Source organism: Dermacentor andersoni, chromosome 5 (genome assembly GCF_023375885.2).
Source record: "Dermacentor andersoni chromosome 5, qqDerAnde1_hic_scaffold, whole genome shotgun sequence".
Taxonomy (NCBI): Eukaryota; Metazoa; Arthropoda; class Arachnida; order Ixodida; family Ixodidae; genus Dermacentor; species Dermacentor andersoni.
In genome coordinates, this window is record NC_092818.1 from 87,073,514 (window position 1) to 87,097,961 (window position 24,448).

Below are 24,448 nucleotides of genomic sequence, written 5' to 3' on the forward strand. Positions count from 1 at the left end.
TTTATAAGTATATCTGCGCTGGTTATCTCAAACTATGTTCTTGTTCTGTGACACCAGCGTTTAGGCAAATGGTTGAAGCTATAATGCTACTGCAGCTGAGGCTTATAGATAATTGCGGTCGCTGTTTGAATAAGTGATTGCGGGCTGTCCGGCCGAACGCCGATAGGCGAATGTGCAATGTGTGATTTTATCATGACTTCGGTGAATTGATGGCATTTGGTCGGCGCAGCGCAGAAGATCGTGTTGCGATTAGAGCTTGCGTCAATTGCGCCGATGCACCGTAGAAGCTTACGTTGCCCTTGGAACTTGCGTCACTTGCGAAAAGTGTCAGGTGATAGACAGTTCGAGACGGCAGGACAATGCGGTAATTCAGTGCCCTTGGCCCACCGGACAACTTACGTATCTTGACTTTGCCCCGCGCAATGCTTTACCGGACATACAGGTGACGTACGACTTGCGGTTATAAGGAATGAGGCTTCCTCCATAGCATTTCAGGGAAGATCTGAAATGTATATCAAGCACACCGCCAGCCGAGATTCGAGTGCGATTTCTCTGGCAGCATACTGTTCGCGGTGGTTGGATGTGTGGAGCAGTAGAATAATCGCTCTTCGTTAGATTAGTGAGGTATATTTCCCTAATTACCTTCTTTATTAAGATTTTCAGCGCAAGAGAGAGGGAAAGAGAGAGAGAACAAGGAGCGGAAAGGCAGGTAGGCCAACCAGCCCAGCGCCCAATTTGCTACACCCTACTGGGAGCAAGGGAAAGGAGGAATGTAAGGAGGAAATGAGGTAGAGAAGGAGAGAATGAGTGCTGCCTGCACAGCAGCACGATGCCCACCACGACTATAATCGGCGACCGAGGCCGGTATTCCTCAAAAACTGAAGTAGCGGACCAACAGCTTTCTGCGTCGTCGACAGTTGTGGCCAGGATCCAAGAATTTTCTTTTCATAAACTGTTCCGAGTCCAGTCGGCTTATAGCGTAATTCCATCGCAAACGTCATCGTAAAATTGTTTGCTTCAATTCTTGCTTGCAATGGGCTTGCTTCCATTTCTCCATGTACCATAACTCCACTGAAATTTATTTATTTATTTATTTATTTATTTATTTCACAATAACCCTAAATGCCCTTTAGGGAGGGTATTACATATGGTAAAGGTTACATTGGTGAGGCAAAGAACAGTGCGTAAATGTAAATACAATAATAGTTTATATGTTAATTATTGCGTTTCTGTTAAATAGCGACTAATTACCTCGCATCACCCGTTACCCCATGGTCGCCATCGCTCACGGAATGTCTCCGAAGGAACCATCCTCTTATTTCAAAACATATTTTATTAAATATTACTAAATGTCTCTGTAAAAACACTCGGAATATGGTTAAGAAATGTATACAACCCGCCGTGGTTTCTCAGTGGCTATGGTGTTAGGCTGCTGAGCAACGAGGTCGCTGGATCGAATCCCGGCCACGGCGGCCGCATTTCGATGGGGGCGAAGTGCGAAAACACCCGTGTCTTAGATTTAGGTGCACGTTAACGAACCCCAGGTAGTCGAAATTTCCAGAGTCCTCCACTACGGCGTGCCTCATAATCAGACAGCGGTTTCGGCACGTAAAACACGTGCCATAATTTTTACATAATTTTTGAAACACATAATTTTTAAAGAAATGTATGCAGTCCTTTTTTGCAAAGAAACTGCAATATTTAAAGGGCCTGTTGCTTTATAATTTACACTCTATGCTAGGATATGCGGCACTTTGGTCTGGGGCTCAACAACTTAAAGAAATCTTTAGAAAAGATTGACCTTAGAGAAAAAAAATCTTGTATGCTGTTGAGGGATGTTAGATCGTTGGGAGAGGGGTGGAGGATTTGCATTTACTGACTTTGTTTCGTAAACACAACTTACTTCAAATTATTTATATATTTTCTCATTTTTTAAATATACCCACCGAGGCCAATTGGATACTACCATTCCAGATGGTGGCGGTGGTGGTTTCTAGCACCGTAACCTCATACCATACCCTCTCTATAGGCACAGTAAGATAATGCGAATTAAGACCCCTACAGGTACAGGTGTTTATCCAAAAATAAAATTTCTTATACTGGTAGGCTGAGTGACGGCAAGCTGACAGGCTTACCTTTGGCTTTTAACATACAGTACGCCTCTAAAATTCCTGTTTCATTCTTGGTTTTCGTATCTTCCACTCTCCAGAGACTACGGCCGTCACTCGAGCGTATCAAACAGTAAATCATCGGTCTCTCTTCCTACATTGCAATCACGGAGAATAATCGCACTAATCTGCCTATATCACAAGATATATCTCTAATGCGAGACATTCAACGCGGCCTCTTGTACAACCTTACCGCTCATCACGTCGTTCGAACAACCATATAAGCTTCCAACGCATTTCTGGCAGAACCGTAGCATATAATTCATCCGCCTTGCCGCGGGCTATCATCCACTGGAATGGTCTTTCACAACACGTCGTCAACATTCGTGATTCTGCTCGTTTTAGTGCCATAGTAACCGCCATATTTTGTAGTTCCTAACGCGTCGTTAACTATATCGTATAAAGATGTTCTTGCGCTTTCATCATCAGTACTAACAGTCAATAAGCTGCTCGTTTTTAGGGCCTAAGTAACCGCAATATTTTCTAGCTACTAAGGCGTCATTAACTGTTGTGCAAAGATGTTCTTGCATTTTAGTGATCGGCACTAACAGTCAATAAGCGTTGTGTAATCATGTTACTCTTGCTCCTGACATTGTCCCTATCTTTGTTATCAAGACCTCCCCCCCCCCCCCCCTCGCACTATGCTCCGATGCTTGGAGCCTGTGCGGTGACTTGAATAAATAAATAAATAAATAAATAAATAAATAAATAAATAAATAAATAAATAAATAATGAAGCTCACAAGCAAGGTCCTATCCCCAGGTGTTCAAAATTAATCCGAAGTTGCAATAATGCGCGTTGGTGGACTAGTTGGTTCATGACTACGAAAGGCAGACAGCGCTAAGAAATTCTAAAGAGCCTCGTGTATTTATGTTTAGTCCCATTCTTAGCGCGGTTTGCCTTCGAAGTAATCTGAAGTATCCCACATTAGGGCGTGCCTCCTCAAAATCAGATCGCAGTTTTGGCACATAAAACCCCGCAGTCAAGGGAGAAGCGGCCATGCCGCATCTGTTCTTCAGTGGCAACGAAAGCGTTGTTGGTTGATTGATTGATCGATCGATTGAGAAGTTTCTACATGACACAGAACTGGACGAGCGGCTTTAGTAGGTCCATTGTGCAGTGCACACACACGTATCCAGTCTTTCTCTTCCACTCATCATCATCCATCCCTAAACTATCACTCCCGTTCCCCTTTCTCCAGTGCTGAATAGCAGACTTCCCTGCTTTTCCTATAAATAAAATTTCTTCCTTTCTTTTGTTCACCATGCTAATTTAACTGAGCGCACGGCTTCACTGCTGCTGTAGTTAGCTATTATAGCACAGTGACTCGGAAGCCAGTGAAATATCATCTCGCGTCCATTGTCTACAGCCTTGGGGTTAACTCGGTCGAATTCTACGAAACAACCTCTTGATATAAATAGCCCTAGCAAAGCGCGAACGGAAAGCTTCGCAGGGATGACCTTGCGTGAGAAAATATAGCTCCTTCTTTATTTGGCTGTTGGCGGCGAATCGACATCGACTCGAACAGCCGCAAGCTCAATTGGTAGAGCATCGCACGCGAAATGCGAAGGTTGTGAGTTCGGTTCCCACATGCGGCAAGTTGTTTTTTCATCCACTTTAATTTCCATTAATTTATCGTTTCTTTATTTCATTTATTAAGCACAAGTAATTTCCCCTATGTTGTCCTTGGTGTCAGTGTTTGTTGGCTTCTTATGATATGACTAATAAAAATCGGGTCCCTCGGTTAACCACCTTTCTTCTCGTTATATATATATATATATATATATATATGAGCACTCCAACTTGTTCATCTTTGTGCCCTAGCAAACGTGAGATAAGCGAGCTACTATGGGAACGCAAGCTGATGCTCGCTTAAAAAACAAACAAAAAGAAACGCTACACACGCGAAAAGAACTCATTCCAGCATCCAAGTTGCTTTGCTCGTTGTTTTGTTTTCAAGCCCCGTGAACCGCCCGGCCTCTCTCTAACCCTGCGCAAGTCACGGGAGAAAGTTGAGTACAGTTTCCAGGAGAATCTGTTTCGCGCGGGGGAGGAGGCTCCGGTCTGAACCTCGTAGCTGTGTATACGTGTACACCGTGCGCAGCTCTAGAGCCGAGCACACATGCACGCCCTATAACACAGCTTCCCGCGCTTATCCAGCTTAGCGCGCATTCTCCGTACTCGCGGCGCGAGAGACGCGCACTGGAAAACAAAGCTGGATATTACAAAAAAAAAGGTAAAACGAGATTAAGAAAAAGGGAGTTGGGGGAGAAGATAAGCGAAGGAAAATTGCGCGCGCATCCCTCCATGCACCGCGCGTCTCCCGACAGAAACTGGAGCTTACCGCACCTGCGGCGCTCTCACCACGCTATCAACACAGCGCGTTTCCTCTTGTTGCTGCTGCCGCCGCCGCTATTACGTCCTCTCGACCGATGTTTTCTTGCCCCGCTACAGCAACCCGAGCAGCATATTCCATCCAGGGCGCTCCGGGAGCAGGGAGGCGCGCATTAAATTCTATAGCGACGAGCGGAGAATGGAAGAGAAGGCTGCTTTCCGGCGCTTCGCCTTGACGCAGCGAGCATGGAATGGTATGACGGGGTGGGGGGGGGGCACACGCGGCTAAAGCGATGCGGCTCGATTGAGGGCAGAACTGCTGAATGGGCCGCCCTATGCCCTATTCCTTTCGTGCCCGCGTTCTTGTCGCGGCAAGGAAAGGTAAGGGTTGCGTGCGGCAGTTCGGCCATTGTGGCGTGCGCTGGAGCACTGGGCCTTCGCTCGTGGCTTTGAACCACGCGGCGCCCCCGGTGGGGGGGCCGAGTTATATGGGAGGCTCTCTCGCGTGCGCCATTGTCGAAGCGTGCGGAAAGGAATGCATTCCGAGAAAGAAAGTGCAGCGAACACCGTCATTAACCGATTTTTTTTTTTATCCCTCATTGTGACCTTCTAAAGGCGCTCTGTAACACTCTTATAACGCCAATACATTACCAACATGACGTCTTCCAGTTACAACTGACAGGAATTTTGACGCCTTGAAGATCTGCGAGTGCCTTAGCAGGAGTACTGTACCAGGAATATTTTTGAAAGGATCGTTGTCTGCAGTCCACACTTCAGGCTTTGCGGAATGTTATTATACATATATATATATATATATATATATATATATATATATACACGTTGACCCAGTTAACTTGGAGCAAGATTTTAAAAATACCCAGGACCTCTACATGAATCGTACCGACTGCATGGTAGTGGCAGTCGAATCTACTTACATCCAGTATTTTTTCATCACGAAGTATTAAGTAGTTAATTGCTGTAATAAGTGAACTTTTTGATTATTGCTTGAATCGCAAACATATAAATTACAAAGTTGTAGGACACCTCAAATAACCTCCGAATCAAGCATTTGTTTAGTGCTCAGCTTTGCCTCGTTGGTTTTTCCAAGAAGAAACAAAAGCGCTAGAAACATCAAAAATGCGAAATAGATATGCGCTCGCAGGTCGCTACTCAAGCGCTCCCAAGCGAATAGCCACGGATACACACACTGCTTTACTAGCGGAGGCAGCTCGATACAGGCCTTCACGCTGTGTGATAGTCGCGGCATCAAGAGGACACGCCGCTGACGCATTGATAAGCGTAGCGGAACCTTGTATGATGAGGCAATAAGAGAATGCAGCGGTATATCTTTCAATGGTTGCTTGTAGGCGCTTGAGTAGCGGTGTGCGTATTTCGCGAGCTTTTGTTTTTTCTTGGAAAAAACAACCAGGACCATTTCAGCACGAAATAGATGCTTGATTCGGAGGTTATTTAAGGTGCCCTATAACATTGTAATTAATATGTTTGCGATTGAAACAATAATTAAGATGTCCACTAATTAAAAGCAATTAACTAATTAATACTTCGTGATGAAAAATACTGGCTGTAAGTACATACGACTGCCGCTACTATGCAGTCGGTACAATTTCTCAAGAGCTCCTCGTTTTTTAAAAAAAATCATGGTCCAAGTTAACTAGGACACGCTGTATATATATATATATATATATATATATATATATATATATATATATATATATATATATATATATATATATATATATATATATATAAATTGCCATTTATTGATATAATCTTTTTTAAATTTAAGTTCACCGCTCCGCGTTTCCTATATAAGAAATACTTCACTTCAACAATCAACCCCCTTCACTCATTTCACAACATATATTTGTGGAGAAGCCGGCCACAAATTATGCTTAATGCAACATTTCAAATAAATAAATAAATAAATAAACAAATAAATAAATAATGACCTGTTGGGGAGTGATCGCGACGTCGGCTTCTCCTTAACTCACGCACAGGAAATTATATCTACACGTGCTCTCATACACTGTCCCATCTGTTCTCCACTGCCCTCGACTTGGCTTACAAGGATACTCAGTCTTCAATGTATTGGCGTTACCGGAGGACCATCGACTGTCCCAGCAGGTGCTACTTGTACACCGTCCATAATTATTGCCGATCCACAATGTAATGAAGGCAGCTTTGTGCTCTTTCTGAAGACGGCTGGCCTTCTGTGCAAACTGCCTCTGCGTGCGTGCGCGAATTCAGTGCGTCTTTCCTTACTCTCTATTTTTTCAGCTTTCTCCCCTCTCCCATCGTAGGGTAACCAACCAGAGAGTTGTCGCGTTAACATCCCTTCCTTCACTTGTCCTTCTTCGCTCTCTTTCTATAAGCCGAATAACCTCATTCGTTTTGATTCAACGTAACATTGAAACTCTTAGTATAAAAAACGGCAATCAGACAATGCTAATCTAACCCATTGGCACTATGTCGTGCTGCGTAACGATGACATTTCCGTGTTAGAATAATGGCGAAACCGAAATCAGACGTGTTGAAAAGTGGTTCTCGGATGGAGAAATTGCCGACACGCTTTTCCAACTCTGCAGCCCCCTCCACCATTCGATGACAACCCGTAAAAAAAGAGCGTTTTAGAATACTGAACATTCAACAGACACATGACACGCAGCTGCTAAAAGGCCAGCCGGGCGTTTATCGTAAAAACGAATGCATTCGTAACTGCTCCATTCAGGAAATTGGAGTGGCAGATGCACGTATGAAACTTTGCCCCCTCAAGGCGGCCGAAAATAAGCTCCGCAAATACGTAACCGCGCTTTCTTTTTGTTTTTGCTGGCAACGTCGCCAACACGTTTCGGCACAAGACGTGGCTGACGCTTATGTAAGAACGTGCCCAGTTATCAAAGAGAATCACTCAACGTTAGTCCAAGGTTGTTCTTCGCCCAACTTCACTTACTTCAAGCACGCGCATTAGATAGGCCATACTATAAATAAACAAAAAGTAAAAGTTACGTCACGTGAAACATGGCTCCTGCTCTATACTAGAATGAGTGAAGGACTGAAACGCGAAAAAAATTATTTTACGTGTAAAGAAATGGAAGAATATCACGAGTTCGTGAAGGACGGGCGCCGAGTCATTCGTGCCCGGCTTGTGGAAGCTACATTGAAACGCTTGAGCACTACTTGCCGTCGAAATGCCCTACCTTTCAGAGTTGCCAATGCGTGCGGCTGAGCAAGTTCCGGCAACTTAATTTCGCTCGAACTGCGCTTAATGACATGTTGCTTCCGAAGGGCCGTGCTTCAGCTAGATACGTGGTTGACAAAGCTGTGCGGGAGTTCTTGTCAACCACGGGAATAGTCGCTCGGTCTGCAAAGCTCATAAGATGCCCGGGCATGGAGCCCGCTATGACGCCACAGGCGAACGAAGTTTCACCCACGGGACATAATCTTACCGGCTGTCTCGTAGACAGTTGGCTTGTTCGACCTTTGTTGATAACTCCAATTATTATAGAATGATATAACACGAAATAAATCTAGCGCATCCCTGCAATGAAGCAGTATCTTGCAGACCCTGTCAATTGAATATAGAAAAAGCAACCACAGCAACAAAACAGCACGTTCTACGGTTTCTCTGATTGGACTGAAGTAACTAAAACCACCACCAATAGAAGTCCGAGAGCCAGCAACATAGGGGTGGCGACAAGTCCGAGGAAATCAACTGGGTAAAAGGTACACAAACAATAATATAGTCAAAGCGATTCATACGTGCCACTATTCAGCAAAAGTAACCACCGAGTTTTACCGCTAGTTATGTTTTTTTTAATACTATAACTGGCTGTGAGAATCTCATGTATTAGTATCAACGAGCGAAACAACCAGCCTACGTAGGAACGCTGCACTTTTGCACTATTCTCAGAAACTTGGTCAGTGCCTTCGTCGCCCTGTGCTGCGATGATAATAGAACTAAAGCAATCCGCACAAACAGCTGTAACATGAATCGGTGTTCACCGGGCTACACGTCATACCGTGCTGTGGCACTGTGAGGTGACGCTGACCTGCCGTAATCACGTGTCTGTGCTCTCCATCTTTCCTTCCACTTTCTTATCTTTCTGCCACCTCCGTCTGCAAATGTAGCGAAGCAAACCGAATTTTCCATGCAGGTTAACCTCCCCGCCTTTCTCGTTCCTTTCTTCCGTCTCTCTCTCTCTCTCTCTTTTAGCACTATACTTTCGAAGCATTACAGCCACCTCACAACGGCGGGCGCCAGAAGATTATCGCTGGCCCACGCACAGCTCGCCAAGCGGTCTGCATGCATGCGGGGGTGGCGCGGAGCGGCGCTGAACTCTACTCACGGCGCGCGAGGCTTGGGTTTCCAGCCCTCGCCGACGGCAGGTGCTTGGCACCGGAGAGTTGGTCGAGCTCTCGGCGGTGTCCTTTTGGGCGCGCGTCCAACCAGAGAGGCACCCTTCAAGTCAGCCCAGGCGTGGGAGCGACAAGGCGACGCGCTTGTGTCCCACTGCTCGAACGGAATGCTCTCTCCGTGCGCGGCTTGCGCTGGGGGCGCGTAATATCGTTGTTACGAAAGCAAACGAGTCATCCTCGGGCCGCCAAGTTTCTTTTCTTCTTTTTCTCACTGCGCTTATATGCCAACACCCCAACTCCGAATGAGAAATGGTATAGTTGAAGCTGGAGACTTATGTACATATGATGTGGCAGAGTGGGTCGAGGACTGGAGTGAGCCTAAATTACGCTGAAGAACTGAAGTCAGCCGCACCTCTTTGCTGAATTTGTGCCAGATAGACGATTCACAGTGTTTCAGAAGGTATTAACGAAGGTCTATAACGCATACTGAACGGACTGGCCAGGTGGAGGCGCCCACACGCCACGCTTTTATGTTACACATTTCTTCACTATTTGCTTCTTTCCATAAGTACTTTGCGTTTGGTAGGTGAGCTCCTGTCTCACGTCTTTTGCGCCTCATCAATAAAAAGAAATTGCTCATTTGAACCGTGGTTCGCCAGCTCAACAGCCAAATGCTATACGTGACCCGCCGTGGTTGCTCAGTGGCTATGGTGTTAGGCTGCTGAGCACGAGGTCGCGGGACCGAATCTCGGCCACGGCGGCCGCATATCGATGGGGGCGAAATGCGAAAACACCCGTGCGCTTAGATTTAAGTGCACGTTAAAAAACCCCATGTGGTCGAAATTTCCGGGGTCCTCCACTACGGCGTGCCTCATAATCAGAAAGCGGTTTTGGCACGTAAAACCCCACAATTTAATTTTTAAATGCTATACACATTAGACCACAGACGCAAGCACGACACCGGGCGAATAAAGATCTTACTACACTCTTTGTGACGTGCAACCTATCACTTGTAGACGGATGGCGCGTGCGTTAATTCGCACAGCAACAATTTGCATCTTTCGTGCGAGAGCGTGCTAGCTTCCTTCCCTCGTGGCAGCTAGCGCATTGGTTGAGACGTATGTGGCTTTGCACCGCCTTTGGTATAGGCACAGTTTGCACGGCGCACTGCCACCGTGATTGGCTCGTGTCATAAAGGATAAGATTGCGATGTTCCATCGCTGCAGTACAATGAATCAATCATCAAGACTGGCTCATTGTCATGGTAGTCAAGCAATCGTCGTTGTCGCGTCGTCGCCGTGCAGTTGTCGTTACACCCACGTTTACGTCACAAATGGGTTGTCGTCGATGGAGTTGTCACACACAACTGCTTGCCCTAGACGAGGGCATGTTGCCCTATCTGGGAACACTTTACGGAAGCCCAATATGGAGCTGTATAGACAAAGTCAGAGCAGAGTATTTATTCAATATAACCTTTGGCAAGCCGACGCGTTTTATTTTAGAGTGTACTTTGTGCACTATACAACAATACTACACACAATGCGGGAAATCGCAGAGATTGCTGAAAGCACTAATATTATGCCTCGCCCGCTTTTTAATTACCTGATATGCCGCAGTGCGATGATGGAATCCACTGAGGGGTTGTGTGAGGACCAGCACGTTAGGTGGTGTAAATATGTAGAGTTGTTAATGATCAGGTATACTGGATCGAGTTGGTCTTTCTCATGTGCAGACATTTCAAAGTTGCCTTCGAGCCCGTAAACGTTGTCGAATGTCACAACAGATGTGGCCACAGATATCTGATCGTTTCTTTGATCGGACAAAGTTGTACTACTGCTGTATTGACCCTGAACTTCAATCGAGGCTCCTAAGATTGCCACCGCGCGCATTAGAGACACTTCACCGTCGGCTAAGGCTTAAAGACGCGTGCACACAGAGCCTCCTTTACCGCCTTGGGCAAACTACAAATTCCTGTCGTGACTCTAGTTGTGAAACCAATCGAACCCATTCTGCTAAACTGTAGGCAATATACAGTGATGAAAGGGCCATATGCAAGACAGATACAGAATCACTCTATCAATGCCCTCTTACGCACATATTAGGTCCCAGGCGTTCTCCATTAGTGCAACGTCGAGCACTCAATTTCTTACCTTCTCTCAAAGCTATAGCTGTCGTTCAGACTCTGATGTGCATTGAATAAAAGGAAGGATGAAATCAATATTACCCGACTAAAAAGTAAAATCAAGATATCAAGTCATGCTATTATTATTTTTGCACCTTCTTCTCCTCTTCCTCTCGATCATTTCTCTCTTCTCTCCCTCTCGCTTGCTAAGTAGGAGCTAGACGAATACTTCTACGCCGGCAAACCTTTCTGCTTTAAAAAGCTTTGTCTTTCTCTGAGATGATGCGATGGCAATCTTATTTTGTTACACTTAATTCATAATATACATTTGAAGCCGAGCTTTTGTAAGCGTGTAAACAATTTTATTGAAAAAGTCACTCATTATTTTGGTTTTTAGCTGACGGTAGTTTACACGGAAGCTTTGAAACGGTATTCCGTAGCCTTTAGAACGAAGATCAAACCAAAATAAGCAGCATACAGATGTTTTATTATATATATATATATATATATATATATATATATATATATATATATATATATATATATATATATATATATATATATATATATATATATATATTTTATCTGTCCTAGAGTAGATGCTGACATCTTGAGACGACGGCGCCGGCTGCTTCCTCTTCTCTCTTAATTGACAGTTGGTTACAAAGAGAGTCAAAATTTTCAAGCCAGGAATGGAGCAAAGAATATAGTGACAGCAGCTCTGCAGTTCAAACACAGGCACGTAGCATAAATATTCAAGATGATATGTTCTTTCAGTGTATATGTTCTTGTGAATGAACAAAGGTTCTTGTAAGCGCACAGATGACGTCATTCGTAAGTGCCGCATTCCAAACACAGCGCTCGCAAACACACACGCAATAACCACGGTAACAAAAACAACAGGGAAACACTAGCGTATGAGAATGCTAAAAAAGAAATACTAAAAAGAATTTCATATCAAATACAATGCTTTGAAGCGATAAAAGTTACAACATTCAAATTTAGTAACCTTTAGACATTCCTGACTCTTCAGGAACTGGCGCGTGCTGCAACGTGTCGCAACTTTTCTAGTGATATCATCAAGACACCATCTAGTGATAGTGGCCTTCTATCCAGAGCATGTTTCATCATTGCGCCAAGCGCATATGCCACTGGATCGTTCAATGAGGAATTCTGTGCATTGTATGCCAAACGCACAGTTTAACGACGCCCAGACATACGCAGAACGGTTGCAGTCGCGTCTCCGCTGCTAAGGTTTAAATCGAGGGCAGCTGTCCAAAAATGCTGTCGATAACTAGTCACTTCGGAAACGGCTTCGCCAGAGAGGTTTACACGTCCTGGCGCCACTCAACAACAACAAAAGTCTATTTTGTTTAGCTGATTGATCGAATGATAACGCGTGCTTCACTTTCTCGAGCGGTTTGGCGCTCAAGGTTTCATGCGAAACGGAACGATTTTTTAGTAATGTTTTCAATTTTCCCTGAACATCGTGTGTACAGAAGTCAATGTGTCTGTTCTTTTTATTCTGTTCTTGTTCATGTCTTCTTTTCTTTCTTTTTGCCGCTCTTTCTTTTTTTGTGTGTATATGTATAGAGGAAGAACGCAGGAAGCGATCGAGGTCGTTTTAAACAATGGACATGACGAACAAATATGCGTTCTTTTCGGAGAAAGATTACGCAAAGCGTAAATTTGAAAAGAACTCAAAATAAACCTTGCGAGACGAGGCGAAATGAATAATTGGGAAAGGAATCCAGATGGGCTGCTATAACGTCAGACTAAAAGAAGACAGTGTCAAAAAAGAAAAAAATCGCGCTGACTGCAAGGCCAACGGAATGAAAGCTTAAGCATAAGCGCCCCCCCCCCCCCTCCTCCTTCAAGTTGAGACAATATTAGAGTCAGTGTTATAATGTGCCTATATGTGCTGACAAGACAGGAAGATGGAAATATGGAATGAAAGAAAGAAATAACTAGGTAACGCATACTACATGTAACGCGTCTATTTACTGAAGTCTCTGGCTATCGTCTTCACTGGTGTTATAATGAAAGCTTAGCATACGCGCCCCCTCAGGTTGAGAATATATTAGGGCCAGTGTTATAATGTGCCTATATGCGCTGGCAAGACAGACAGATGGAAAGGAGGAATGAAAGAAAGAAAGACTTAGGTAACGCATAATGCATGTAACGCGTCTATTTACTGGAGTCTCTGGCTATGGTCTTCACCGGTATTACTCATACGAATATTTGCGGCTAGCAATCTAATATTTACTATAGCGAAAAAAAAAAACTGAACTGCGCCTAGTATAGATTACATAGCGCGTATCAACAGGCCTAAATAGCCACCGTGGTTAAATGTATTGCGACAAGAAAGATGTGTCCAATATTATAATACATAGTTGTGCATATACAGAAGGAGGTCCCAAGGTTTAATCACCGTTGGCGGGACCTCCTGTGAAAGTAAAGCGAATAACACTACAAATAAAAAAGCAAAGTAATCGAAAGAGAGCGTATATATTACAAAAGAAAAATAGATGTTTAAGTGCATCAATAACGTTCACTGGTCGACGGGATTATTTATAGTTTAAAAACAGAAATTGCTTCAGATTTTTCTTAAACGTTTGCAAGGAAGATACAGATTTCAAATGTGTGTGTAAACTATTACAAAATGCAAGTGAAGAAAAAAAATGCAAAGTGGATCTGCTATAATTAGTGCGGACGCTAGGCAAGAGCAAGTTACGATGGCTAGCGAAGCTAGTAGAACTAGAACTAGAGAGCACATCTTGTTGGGAAAATGTCCAAAGTGAGATGGTGGTTATAAATTTCAAAGAATATAATGACTATATTATAAAAATAAAGGCTAGACGAAGGCAAAATATTAAGATCAACAGAAATGGGAAAGGAAGGTGAAAACCGTGGAGCGAAGTTAATAATGCGAACTGCTTATTTCTGGAGTTTAATGAATGGGGAGATGTGCACGGAGTATGTATGACCCCTGGAGTAGATTATATGGCTGAGTATAAAGGCGTAATATAGTGTTGTAGGTACATGGAGGCCTAAGTAGAATCTGGTTATAAGGAGTGCACGTATGCCAGAATATATTCTAATGCAGACTGACGAAATGTGTTTATGAAACCAAAGATGAGTGTCAAGAATGACTCCGAGAAAAGTAACATGATCAGATGAAGTAAGAGCCTGGTTGCTGATGAAAAGACAAGGTGACGTAGTTTTCCTGTTCGGTGAATGAAAAAGCATAAAGCACGATTTAGAAGGGTTAATTTGCCGCACACCACTGCACGATGGAATTTAAATCTGCTTGTAAATAGGAAATTAAAACATCAAGGTCAAGGCGGTGAGCAAAGATGGAGGTGTAGTATGCATATAAAATACATTTAGAGCGAAAAAGGCAAGGCGGCAAGTCATTAATGTACCCTAATAATAGAAATAGTCCTAAAATAGATCCTTGTGGAACACCTTTAATAATATCTGAGGGATTATAAAAACAATCATCAACAACAACAAGCTGCCATTTGTTAGATAAAAAGCTTAGAAAGAAGACTGTTATTGTCAAAAGAATCAGAAGCACTAGAAACAACTATAAACACAAAAACTGGAATATCGCCATGATCAATGTAAGATTTCATATCATCCGTGAAACATGCGATGGCAGAGCCAGTAGATAACCCTGAGCGGAATCCAAACTCAGAAGAAGTTAGAATGTTAAATTTCGTGTAGTACTTGTGCAGCCTCGTTTCAATCAATTTCTCTAGAACTTTGTCAAGGACGGGAAGAGCACCAATCGAACGGTAATTTTCAGATAAAGATTTGACACCTTTCTTCTAGAAAGATATGACATTCGCAACCTTGAGTCGGCCAGGAAAACACCACAACTGAAAGCAAGGTTAAATATGCGGCTTCAAATGATTGAGATTGCTGAAAAAATTAATTTGATGTGTTTCGCGGAGATGATGTCCAGACCTGCAGGGCCAGTTGATCTGAAACCTAAAATGACGGATTCAATTTCTTCAGGGTTAGTGGGTTAGAAGAAGAAGAAGAAGAAGAAGAAGAAGAAGAAGAAGAAGAGAAAGAAATATTCTGGCTGACGGGTGAAGGAATTGATAGTAATGGAAATACGCTTCCTCGTAGCAACCAGTAAGTAGAGATACAAGGACGTGATCGACAGGCATCGGTTTGTCTTCTTGTGATTGTCCTCGCTTACCTTCGCGAGGTATTACTGGTCACCTTGTTCAGTAAGGAATTTATATGTTACGCAAGTGTCGCCACGGCCTAGGCCTATACACTCGCTTCTAGGCAATGAAAAACGCGTTTAATCTGCCCGTTTGATCTCGAAACTGCACCACAAGGCCGCGGAAGCATTCTCCCTTCTCACGAAGTTCGCAGACTTACTACTGCGGGCGCACAGGTTAAAGCCGCCGCGCGCTTAATGGTTTCGAGCCCAGACGCGCGCAAAGTTTCCACCCCACCCCCCTCGCCCACTCGCTAAAGGTGGTTAGGGGGCGCCCGCTGACGCAACCTTGCCTCCTTTCTACGAGGCACGAACTGCAAGGGGAAAGCCGGCGCGGCTGCCGTGGTCGAGCCTAGCCGGAGCCTCAATCTCGCCGACAGTGCGTGCGGCCCGGAGTCAGAGCAGGAATACGACGAGGCACTCAGACGTGCGAGGAGTCCTCCCCGCGGCCTCTCGGACCGCAAGGGGTGATGAATCGTGGCCTGAAAGATGCCTTTGTGTTCTGGCACCCGCCGTGCACATGTGCAGACGGCGGGAAGAGAGAGACAGAAAGAGAGTGGAGAAACGAAGAGAAAACAAAAGCGCCGGCTCCTATACTATTTTCGTTCCTCGTAGAGAGATCCTCTTCGCCCCCGGCACCGCCCTCTCAGCACCGTCGCCGTGAAGCCCGCAGTCAGATATGTGCACCACCGTGGCCTGTGCCCTCTGCGGGAGGACTATCCACCCCCCCGCCCCCCCCACACACACCCCCATCCTCCCCTCGAAACCCCTATCCACTCTGCAGCTTCTGCTGAGTTGCGGAAGAGGACGTGTGCCGGTCTGTAATGTGAAGACGAGAGAGGAGAGTGAATGACGCTGCGAGTGTAATCAGGCTTGGCTGTGCAAGACTCAGCATTACAGCGTGGAAAGTTTTGCGAATGCGTAGTTTATCACGACGAGCGGTGTGCGCAGCGTTTCGTGCACTCGGGAAGAGTTGAGAAACTGTAGGACAAATCAAAACACCTTTATTCGAAGTCGGTAACAGATGTCTATACCCTGCAGGATAAAACGTATCACATTTCGATTTCATTTCACGAAGGCCTGTATTTTGTATGACGTGTAATGCTGTTGAAGCAAAGTTAATTAAGCAAGTCCACGCGGAGCGCAAATAGGGCAACATGGAACAGAGGGTACCATTTTCTCTACGGTTAAAATAGTTGCCAAACAATATCACTATAGCGCTAGAGAGATTATGATGATGTAATTTAAAAAATAGAAGCATGCAGAAGCAGCGTGTACGAGATGTTACGGCACTTTCAGGAGTGCAACGTGGTCTCAGTGTTAATAGAGTGATGCGAAGAAGCAATCGCAACGACCTTGTGGCATTGCGGATACCGATACGCAGGCAGAAAACATCGCTCACAACTTGATAAATACATCACACACTGCTTGCGGACTGAGTTTTCAATTCATAACCATAGCAGTTCTCCGCAGAGCATGACACTTCCTTTTTTTTTTCAGCACAGAGGAACGTCGAACGTGGCGAACGTTTAGTTTAGGGCAGAGCTAGCAACCTTGGTTTTCTCTCTTTCTGGCTCACTCTCTCCTAAAGTGCCAGCTTTCACCAAGGGGGTACAAAAAATGCACCGGAAAAAGACAGACACAGATGGATGAAGCGAATTATAGCATGACAACATCAGTGAGACTCCTTTTAGAAGTAAGCATAAGGACGCAGCCAACTTAAGAGTGCACTGCGCCGGCTAATAATAGCGGGGCACCGCAAGCTGCGGGGTGGGCCTGAGGCTTCCGCACAAGGGGAGCATGGCGCATCTGCGCTTGCAAGCGCAGAGCACCGACATGCGTGCGCCTTGTGAGGTAACGTTTCCTTTTTTTTTTCGCTTTAATTTTGAAACAGCGAACCGGCTTTAGTCGCGTTTTAATGCTCACAGAATACAGGAGAAGTTGGCCACTCGGCGCTACCTCTTTCCATACCGTCCCGCCTGGACCAGAGGCACCGAGAAGGTAGATTAAACAGAAATTCTTCAAGAAGCTAGGAGTCGATAATGCTGCAAGGTGAATCAGCATGAAGTTGATACTTCAAAATCACGTGTAATGTCGTCGTGTTTCAAAACTAATAGTTTGATGACGAATTTTTCGTTGCATAGTGAAATGTTCTCACTGAAGATACTAACAAGAACACTAAAGCAGCTGTAAAACGACAACAACAGTACTTCATCATTTATTATTAGAATTAAGTGTTTGCGGCTTTTACGAGGTTATTCTGAGGTTGAGCGTGATTCTTGTTCGGAAAATTATAGGATGTTTTATAGCTGTCCAGTTTCAGAGTGTATGTATACAGAAGCGTCCTTGCGAAATTTTGCTTCTGAAGTGAGTGCATGCGTCACGGCAACATCCCGATAATATACGCTTTCGATACCAAACTAAACATAGATAGATAGATAGATAGATAGATAGATAGATAGATAGATAGATAGATAGATAGATAGATAGATAGATAGATAGATAGATAGATAGATAGATAGATAGATAGATAGATAGATAGATAGATAGATAGATAGATAGATAGATAGATAGATAGATAGATAGATAGATAGATAGATAGATAGATAGATAGATAGATAGATAGATAGATAGATAGATAGATAGATAGATAGATAGATAGATAGATAGATAGATAGATAGATAGATAGATAGATAGATAGATAGAGAGAGAGAGGAACGCCGCTATTACCGCTGGCGGGAAGTAGCGCACGACACCGAACGTTGAGAATAAGCGCACCTGATTGTCAAGGCCTCCGAGATTAGGCGGCGCCAGATGCGCGCTTAAGATCTCAACTTGGTGGGATTTCCTTCATATCCGCCAACCAGTAGGTGCACGCTTCATCTGCTTATTTGCTATATAAGGGCCGTTAGTAATGAACTCAGACAATTAAAAGCTCCGCATCTTTACCAAGATTGCTTCAATACTGTATGCTACTCCCTAATTAGTTTATCCACATTGAAATTTCATTGCACTTGGATTTTAACGGGAAAAATGCCCGGTTTGCCATGCTGAACCGGGGAGTCGGAGGGGAAAGAAGTAGAAGAAGAAGAAGAAGAAGAAGTGGAAAAAGAGGAAGAAGAAAAAGAAGTGGAAGAAGAAGAAGAAGACAGAAGAAGAAGAAGAAAGAAGAAGAAGAAGAAGCAGAAGAAGAAGAAGAAGAAAATTTTTCTGTGCCATGTGCGTAATCCCCCATAGCAGCTAGGAGCCACACACGTGATATGAAACAAAAACAACAGCAACAGCATATACACACAATGAGAGCGTCGACCATTTGGTCAGCAGCAAGCACACAACTGCTGACCTTTAAAAAAGTGTGTTTCCAAATCTTAACAATTGATACATCAAAGACAGCGTAGACAGCGCACCCTTAGACAGCGCACCCTTCGAAAGTCTACTTGCTTGCTACTTTTAGTGATAATTCATTACCTACGCCCCCTGCTCGTTCTCACCGACGCCCTGGTTGTTTATTTACACATGGCCGCTTCAGGGCTACCCCGCAGGTCGCGTTGCTGGCTGCTCTTTACCACCGCAGACGTGCAAACTCTTAGCCGACCTCCAACGTGGAGCTCTAACGTGGAGCCACGCGGCCGCGCCACACCCAGCCGCAGCCGGAGTAGAACGCCTCCCTGCTGCCCTGCGCGCGCGATATCGAGCCGCCATCCTTCTCAGCTCAGTCTCACGTGCTTCTACACGCACCCACAGCATACGGCTTTGACTTGACGCAACACATCACGGTGACGGCGACGCCGACGGTAGAAATGCGCCTGTAGTGTCCGTATAATTGCTATAGCGATTATAAATTGCAAGGAAGTGTTGTCTATTCGTCTGAGGTGCACCCGAGGTGACGTTTATGTTATAATCATTGATATTTACAATTCAAAGCAAAAATCTGGGCTTCCGACGCAGGTTTCGTTGTTGATATTGAGCACTCAGTCGCAAGAAAATGCAATAGCGCCTTGTCAGCTCGTATGAACGGTGAGCTTTCTGTTCTAGGAAGTTTGTCTACAGACAAAAGCCGGTCTACAGACACAGAAGGCAGGCATTTCTTAATAAAGATCAGTGTGAAAATAATTTTATTGTTCTTTGTGGTTATTGTGGTTATTGTGTGGCATGCTATCTTCGCGGAACTTATACAGAGCTGCTAAGTGTTTTAAGTTCCCAACAAATCCATTTCATTACGCAGTCTCGCGAGCACGAATAAGTTTTGACGCCTCCCAGTATCCATGTCACCAGTTTACACTGAAACGCGAGGCCTGATACGTTGCCAGCACATGTCACTCTCCCCCATGACTTGCTGACTTCACACAGGCCACGTGATAGCAATGACTGAGACGAAAATACAGTGAAAAGCTCTCGACATCCACCTTATGTGCAAAAGTTGGCTGCCAGCAACTAACATATCTCTAGACCCGTTAAAAAGCATTTGGAAGGAAATCCTTGACAAACGAAGCGCTGTAAAAAGTGGAGTCTTCTGTGCTGGCTCCGACAGCTGTCCGTTGCCTTCAACGCCGCTGGAATCCCAGGGATGCAAAGACAATGCCAGCGGTGACGAAACCAACTATTGCAGTGTTAAAAAAAAAAGACTGAATTCGTTTCATAACACCAGAACATTTTCATTTCCATTCTAAAAAATAAAAGCACCCTCTACGTTGAGCGACATCTCTATTTAGGCCGAACTGGGCGCATTTCTTTCGGTTTTAATTGCGCAAGCAACTCCTTGCTTCTCATATGAACTCTAGAGAAATATAAAGCAATGAGACCGGGAAACGCAGGCAAGTTAACTGGAAGATACATATGTGGTTTTCTGCCCTGCATTGCAGGAATGACAAGAGGAGAGAGTTGTCTTTTATTTACGTTTTATTTACGTTCTATTTACGGGTATGGAGAAAGGGAAAAGGACGTACAAGTGGAAACGCGACAGTAATGCATACCCCGTCACACGGGCAGCTTCTGGCAATTATCGAGTGGGATCGCAACACAAAGAGTGGTGAGCGTAACATAATCGAAGTCAAGCTTGTTTCAAAATGACGTGTAGCAGTGTTATGTTTCCACTGACTGCAGCTTCTACTCACTCAAGCACGCCCGAAAATGTACGGGCGGTTGTGGCATATTAGGTAAAAAGCACACAGCCAAGTGTTTTAGAACAGCGAACGCTAACTTAGTGGATAAGTACTCACCGAGTCTAGGCAACAGCAGTCACGGCTGTTAATTTATAGCGAATTAACACGACGGAAAGCTAGGGGGTCTGGGCTGGCAAATATGGCGCAAGGTTATGTGTGTTTTTCTTCGTGGTTATGTCGCCCGGCTGCATTCATTATTTGTTTAAGCAAGCACTAGATACTCTTGCATGTCCTCGTGTATGCGCTTACATAGATTTAAACTATCAGCAAAAGAGGTGCTATAGATGTTGATATGACACTGAAAGAATACACGCGCGTATTTTTGGCCTGTAATGTTCCTTGGGTGCGCCTTAATTTTTTGGGGTGCCTCCTAAACATTAGGTTTATGAGACAGCGCTTGTTTGTGAGTGCGTTCGTGCACCGGGTCCCGTTGTTTGCGCTGAAAATATGAATGTTATATGGCATAGAGGCTTCCGGAGAGCAAGGAGAAGGAATCCGGAAGGGTTGAATGCGGGATGAATGATGAGTCTCGGCGTTGTAAAAAGTTGTTCTAGTGAGTAGTGTGACGTTTTCGAAGCATCTTCTTCTGCCGGCGATTATGAAGATAAACAGGCCGCATTCCCGCACTTTCGGCTCATGCGAACACAGAAACACACTAACGCGAAAAGTACACACAACAATCACGAGAAATCTAGACGGCGCATTACTTTTGAGTGCTGTAGTGGAGATTGTGCCTGGACCTTTATTTTCATCTGCGTGAAGGAGGGTTGCATGAAAGCTGAACATAAATATTTTGTCGCAGCCAGTGAGAGAAAGTGGAAGGCTAGCTTTGTGTGCTGCGACCGTATGAGCGCTGAATTATCCAAAAGACGCAGTGGATCTGGCACAAATTAGATACAACTACAGAAATATGTGACTCATCCGTTCGTCTCACAAAATTGCGTGTCAGAAAGCGCCATGCAGTTCATTTTCGCGTTCCTTCGTAACTGCAGGCGATAACATTTAGTTAAGGCGCGATTATAGTGTCGGTATTGAGCCGTCTGCCGGCGGCCCTTAAAAAAATCGCTATGAGAATTACGTTGCGTTTCTATTGAGTTTTTGTTGTAATCACTGGAGTTCTTCTTGAGATACAATTGAATGTGATATATTACATATCATTAGGGAAGTACTCAAGTGTTATGCACTCATAACAAAATTGCATGGCACGACTAAATTTTTCTGTTGCAAGGACTCATACTGACGAAGTGTGCGTTCACGCCAGTTGTCTCCATGATGGTTACAGAACTACGACACTGAAAGCGACCGCTAAACCTCGACGCTTCACCATAGTGAAGTGGGCTGCGTGCGCAGCGTTCCACAACTACAACACAAGCGAAAGAAAGGATCAACTATTTCTTCAATCCAACAAGTGTTTAAAACGGGAAACTACGAAAAATGTCAAGTAAGACATTTGCACTACATCTTGAGGAGCACCGATATTTCCTTGCTTCGATCGAGATTATCACCGCTCTGCGCGCGACTTACTTTCCCGCGAAACGCGATCGCCTGACAACGCAAATAGCGCAGGCAAGGCAAGCTCCCAGAACAGAAACTTGCCGCGGAAGCAATTGCAAGGAGCGATTTCGTAACGCGTAAACTTGCGAAAGCAGATTAGCTGCGTACGCCAACGGGAGTTTCTCCTACGTATGGCACACCTTATATACTTGCAGTCCGCCTCCAGAGTGGGTCGTACAATGTACGCGTCCGCTCCGAAGTGCTCCGGGTCGGCTAATATTGACACTCGCTCGCACAATGATCCTCACAAACTCGGCCGACAACAGGCAGGTGCCAGTAATCCAGCCCTCCAACACATATATACCCCCCCCCCCCAACCACCCCCCTGCGGATCCGAAAAGGCGCGAGACTGCGATCCTCTGGCGCTGCGTTGACTCGGCTCGGCGGTCTGCTAAAATATTTACAGGGGGTGAGCGCGAACCAGCGAATGCATTGTGGCACGTTTACATTGCCATCAGGCCGTTTCGTGTTTGGACTGGGTTTTGCTAGCGCTGGAGAAGCCGGAAGAGCATCCGGCACCGCAGTTACACGGAAAGTTCTCTCATCGGAGCGCGGATGTAAGAAGCGCAAGCGTCGGTCTGGTTGCCTGATGTTTGGTGCCGGGTAAACAAACCGCAAGGAAATTCCGCGGGGAAATTACCGAGTTGCCGCACACACCTCTGTTTGCCCACAGCGTTCCCGATTCACTCTCTTCTTGTGGTTCGCACTGGTCTCACTTTTTCTCTCTTTCTTTTTTTTTTCCCCTAGCTGTTGCCGTTCTGTTATCGCACTTGCCTCGGCGTACTCGATATACGCCTCACCTAGTGCTACCGTTTCAGAGATTTATGCGTCTGGAAACACACTAGCTCGCACCTTGGATGGGAGAGGGAAAAGATGCGCGATTTTTTCGAACAGTCGTAAGTATATGAGACGGACAGGAAAGAGGTGGAAATCTTTCGGAGGCTTTAACCTTCCTCTGCGCACGAGTATCGAAAGTATTCGATTCTAGTACAAAATGAGAACTTGTATTGATATTCGAACTATGCAATACCGTAATTTGATATTCAATTTATTTTAAATAATCCATTAGAGGTGAATACGCAGGCTTACTAGGTTTACTGGAGCCTTCCTTTCATGGAAGTGGGACCACGCATGTACTCTACGGGCTGCTTCAAGTGCCTATCGTACAGAAACAAGCAACTGTGGTGACCAATGAAATCTTGCACGGGGACAAAATCCTTTTCTTTTGGGGGTGGGGGGGGGGGAGGGGAGGAGGGGGTGGATTGGACGACTGAAAGGAAGCTCCATTTTGTTTAACGCATTTCCCCCACGTTTTCTTTTTTTTTTTTTTTATTGTACATTAAGAAGCAAAAAAAAAAAAAGGATTCGGAATTCTATTCCATATTTCACTACTCTCCCTTTCCCGATAATCTTATTCCACCCAATTGAAAGATTTAATTATTCGATGATTTAGTCGGCCTCCTCTCACCGACATTTTTTTTCTTCTTAAGAACCCGTGTGAGTGTGTGAACCCGTGTGTTATAAGGCCTTCGTTCAGCGCCAGTCTTAGCATTGAGAAGGCCGCTCAATCGTAGCCCGATGATCACGTTTTGCTTGTTAAAGACAAGCATTCCTTGCCTCTTCACCGGGGTATCGGGTACTCATCGTTGTTTCTTCGCCAGTTATACCGGGTGTTTCAGCGAACACTTTCGAAAATTTTAAACAATTGCCTCTGGCAGATAGCATAATTCTAGTCTATGAGCTGGTCTATACGAAGGGACGGATAGTACTTGAAATTGTTTTAATGCATAATCGACTAATTAACAAAAATGCACTAAATATGTTTATAACTAATTACCTTATAGCACATATTACATATTCTAGCCGGGGAGTTCGCAAGGCGTATCCACTTGGAACGAATTCTCAGGATGACACCAGTTTCGATATTTTAATTCCCGAAATTTGCGGAGAAATGCGTTGGCGTTCCAATTACTTTTGCGCTTCAGTGCATAAAACGACGTTTTGTTAAGAAAGTATGTGGGACAAAAGTGCATTCTTACCGCGAGTATGACGGCGCATATCCCGTAAATGGTGTCGTCCACACAATTCTTTTCAAGTGGATATGCCTTGCATTCCCACCGGCTAAAATTAGTAAATTGGAATAGGTGTCATAAGGTAATTAGTTAAAAACTTATTACATACATTTGGTTAATTAGTCCATTATGGATATAATTTTTTTTTTTTGCGAGTAACGTCCGCCTCTTCGAGAAGACCTGCTCATGGACTAGAATTGCGCTACCTGTCACAAGTAATTAAAGAAATGTTCGCAAGTATTTGTATTTGTGTACATATGTAGGCGCTGACCCGAGTTATGCCCTGGCCCTGGCTGACGTCTTGAGTATAGACAACTTGGATCACTCCGTATACGTGCCCACTACTGGTCAATTCCCCAAAATGGGTGCACCGCTGTGACTCGTAGCGTATGAAGCATTAAACGTATTAAAGCAAAAC